This window comes from Hordeum vulgare, chromosome 6H (genome assembly GCF_904849725.1).
Source record: "Hordeum vulgare subsp. vulgare chromosome 6H, MorexV3_pseudomolecules_assembly, whole genome shotgun sequence".
NCBI classification, from domain to species: Eukaryota; Viridiplantae; Streptophyta; class Magnoliopsida; order Poales; family Poaceae; genus Hordeum; species Hordeum vulgare.
In genome coordinates this window covers 402,504,620-402,508,913 of record NC_058523.1, presented here as the reverse complement: position 1 = coordinate 402,508,913, position 4,294 = coordinate 402,504,620, and positions in this window count along the sequence as shown.

Here is a 4,294-nt window from a genome sequence, read left to right as displayed (position 1 = left end):
TAGTCAAACTGACATTTAACATGATTGTAACACTGACATTTGTCAAATTTCGGAGGAAAAAATCACTATAACGGTGCAATTGTGCAACTGAATTTCAATACACATAGATTTCATTCATAGATTAAGTAGTGGTCTTTATACAAAAAAGTTCAACTTGGGAGCTGAATCGAACAAACTTTTCCCTAATTATTGTCAACTACATACTAAAATAGCTAGTTCAACTATATTACTAGCTAATTTAAAGTACGTGGTACAGTTCAACCATATCTATAGTTAGATCAACTGCACAAAATAGCTCCTAAATACTAGTACTATGGAGGGGCTTTATACTACTTCCAGCATCCACTCCTGTGTCGAGCGCGTTCAGTAAGAGGAAGTGAGGAGGAACCTACCGACGAGCTAGAGGAGTCGAATATGTCGCGTGCTGCCTCCACCGCTCCTGACGCGCCTCCTCGAAGCGGTGGGACTTGGCGTAGATATCCTCATTCCACACCACTAATGTGGCGTCTGCTACGACCACGCCGGCGGTGAGACTCTTTGCATGCTCGACCTGGCACTCCTTGAGACGTCTCTATCGTATCTATAATTCTTGATTGCTTCATGCCAATATTCTACAACTTTCATAAAAAATTTAAAACATTTTATATTATATTTGGGACTAACTTACTTACCCACTGCCCAGTGCAAGTTCCCATTTTTTATTTCAAGGAAATTCCATATCAAACAAAGTACAAATGCGATAAAAATCTATGGAGATTTTTTTGGAATACATGTGAACTTTTGGAGTCGGAATCAATGCAAGACGACGCCCGAGGGATGAACAAGCCAAGATGGCGTAACCTGGGGGTTCCCTGATAGCTTGTGGCTAGCCTTTAAGTCAGTTGAGGCTATCCTTCTGCCGAAAGGAAGATATTTTTCGCGATAAAAATCTCCTCAAAATTTAGCCCGATCGAAGTTAGGGATCTCTGGATATTTAAGAAACAGTGAAGGTCCAGAAAACAATAGCGAAAACAAGAGAGAAACTGAGAGAGAGATCCAATCTCAGAGGGGCTTCTGCCACCCGGGAGATATGACGGCCATATACCAGAGGGCAAACCCTCCTCCCACCTAGGGAGGAGGACAATGAAAAAGAAGAAGGAGGGGGCTCTCTCCCCCTCTCTCCCGGTGGCGCCGAAGCGCCACCAGGGCAACCATCGTGACGGTGATCTACACCAATAACTTCGTCGTTGTTGTAGGGGAACGTAGTAAATTTCAAAACAATTCCTACGCCAAACAAGGATCTATCTATGGAGAAACCAGCAACGAGTGATGTGGTAGAGCATCTTCATACCTTTGAAGATCGCTAAGAGGAAGCATTACTAGAATGCAGTCAATGGAGTCATACTCGTAGCGATTCAGATAGCGGTCGGTTCCGATCTATGTTCTGAATCACGACACCTCCGCGTTCAACACACGTATAGCCCGGTGACATATCCCATGCCTTGATCCAGCAAGGAGGAGAGAGAGGTTGAGGGAGAGCTCTGGCAGCATGATGGCGTGGTGGCGGTGGAGCTACGAGGTATTCCAACAGGGCTTCGCCAAGAACCGCGGAAGAGGAGGAATAGGAGGAGCAGGGCTGCGCCAAGAGAGAGAGAGAGATATTTATGTGTCTCAAACAGCCCCAAAACCACCGATATATATAGGAGGAGAGGCAGGGGGTTCCCACCCTTAGGGTTCCCACCCCCAAGGGTGCGGTAGCCCTAGATGGGGCAGGGAGGGCGGCGCCCAAAGGGTGGAGAGGAGGGGCGTGCCCTAGGTGGGCCTTGGGCCTCCTCTAAGCCTAGGGTTTGCCCCCTCCCACTCTCCTTGCGCCTTTGGCTGAGAGGGGAGGGCGCACCAGCCCACTCTCGGCTGGTTCCCTTTCTCCTTTTGGCCCATAAAAGCATTTGGGGCTGGTGGCCCTCCCGGTGGACCCCCGGGACCCTTCCGGTGGTCCGGGTACGTTACCGGTGACGCCCGAAACATTTCTAGTGTCCAAATCCCCTCATCTTATATATCAATCTTTACCTCTGGACCATTCCGGAGCTCCTCATGACGTCCGGGATCTCATTCGGGACTCGGAACAACCTTCGGTAACCACATACACTATTTCCCTATAACCCTGGCGTCATCAAACCTTAAGTGTGTAGTCCCTACGGGTTCGAGAGACATGCAGACATGACCGAGACATCTCTCCGACCAATAACCAACAGTAGGGTCTGGATATCCATGTTGGTTCCCACATGTTCCATGATGATCTCATCGGATGAACCATGATGTTAAGGATTCAATCAATCTCGTATTCAATTCCCTTTGTCTATCGGTATGATACTTGCCCGAGATCCGATCGTCGGTATCCCTATACCTTGTTCAATCTCGTTACTGGCAAGTCTCTTTACTCGTTCCATATCACATCATCCCATGGCTAACTCCTTAGTCACATAGAGCTCATTATGATGGTCTTCTACCGAGTGGTCCCAGAGATACCTCTCCGTCACACGGAATGAAAAATCTCGGTCTCGATTCGTACCAACCCAACAGACACTTTCGGAGATACCCGTAGTGCACCTTTATAGTCACCCAGTTACGGTGTGACGTTTGATACACCCAAAGCACTCCTATGGTATCCGGTAGTTCCACAATCTCATGGTCTAAGGAAAAGATACTTGACATTACAAAAGCTTTAGCATACGAACAACATGATCTAGTGCTATGCTTAGGATTGGGTCTTGTCCATCACATCATTCTCTAATGATGTTATCCCATTATCAATGACATCCAATGTCCATGATCAGGAAACCACGATCATCCATTGATCAACGAGCTAGCCAACTAGAGGCTCACTAGGGACACATTGTGATCTATATATTCACACATGTATTACGGTTTCCGATTAATACAATTATAGCATGAATAATAGACAATTATCATGAACTAGGAAATATAATAATAACCAATTTATTATTGCCTCTAGGGCATATTTCCAACAGTTGTCACCACCAAATCTCTCCCTCCCTATGCAGCGGTGTAAACCCTATTCTCCCCGTTGTAATCTCTACTTAAACATGGTGATTAATGATATATATTATTATACAATGATGTGTGGCTATCCTATGATGTTTGAGTAGATCTCTTCTGTCCTACAGGTTAATTGTGGTATGATGTTATTGATATGAGTTTTATGTGGATATGGTGCTATCCTAAGGTGCCTTCCGTGAGGCGCACACTTGAAGGATTCACGCTGGAGGTTTTGCAATATGTTTATGATTCTCTTATAGTGGATGGCTAGAGTGAAAGAAGCTTACACCCGAGTAAGGGAGTTGTTTGCGTATGGGAGTAAAGAATATTCAATGTTTAATCCTATGGTTGGGTTTACCTTAATGATTTGTAGTAGTTGCGGATGCTTCCTGGAGGTCCAATCATAAGTGCATATGATCCAAGTACGGAAAGTGTGTTAGGGTATGTCTCTCCCTTATTGCATATGATAAGTATCTATCATATTATATTAAATTGCCTATGGACAATCTTTCTCTTGAGTCACACAAAAATATTTCTACTGAATAACTAACTAAATTAATACTTATATAAAATATACCTAACTTTTATTTTTGTGTAGTTTATTACCTTGTAGAACTATCTATTACATCTACTAAGTACTTCTAGTTTCCTTCCCGCAAATTAGTTTCATACTTGTTCTAGGTAAAGTAAGCGTTAGCATGTCTAGAGTTATATCGGTGGTCTATAGAACTTGAGAGAATATTAATTTCCCCTATAGATCCTCGTTGGGTTTGACACTATGATCGAAAAAGGCTACAAAAGATCCCCTGCACTTGTGGGTTATCAAGACCTTTTTCTGGCGACATTGCTGGGGAGAAATAGCGTAGCGGTTGATATTCTCATGTGTTCTTGCTTGCTTTATCATTAAGTAATTTTTTTGTTCTTAGTTGTTTTCTATCTTTAAATATGGGTAGGAAATGCAAAATACCAAAAAAATAGATGTACTTGCTAACCTAGTGGTTGAGGAACCACCCAAAATGTATCGTTCTATTGAAGCTTATTACTCAGATCATCTTCGATCCCTTCTTTCTCGTGCTGAAAACCCAACTAGCTTAGTTGAGGGAAAATCATTAAATGAGCACGCTTATTATGTGCGACACCTCTTATATCAAAAGGGGAAACTCTTCTGGCATCAAATTAATACTTTCTGTTGTTATCCTTGGAATTTATGTGAAATATATTATTTTACTTGTTCTTTTGGAAACTAAAAAACACCATC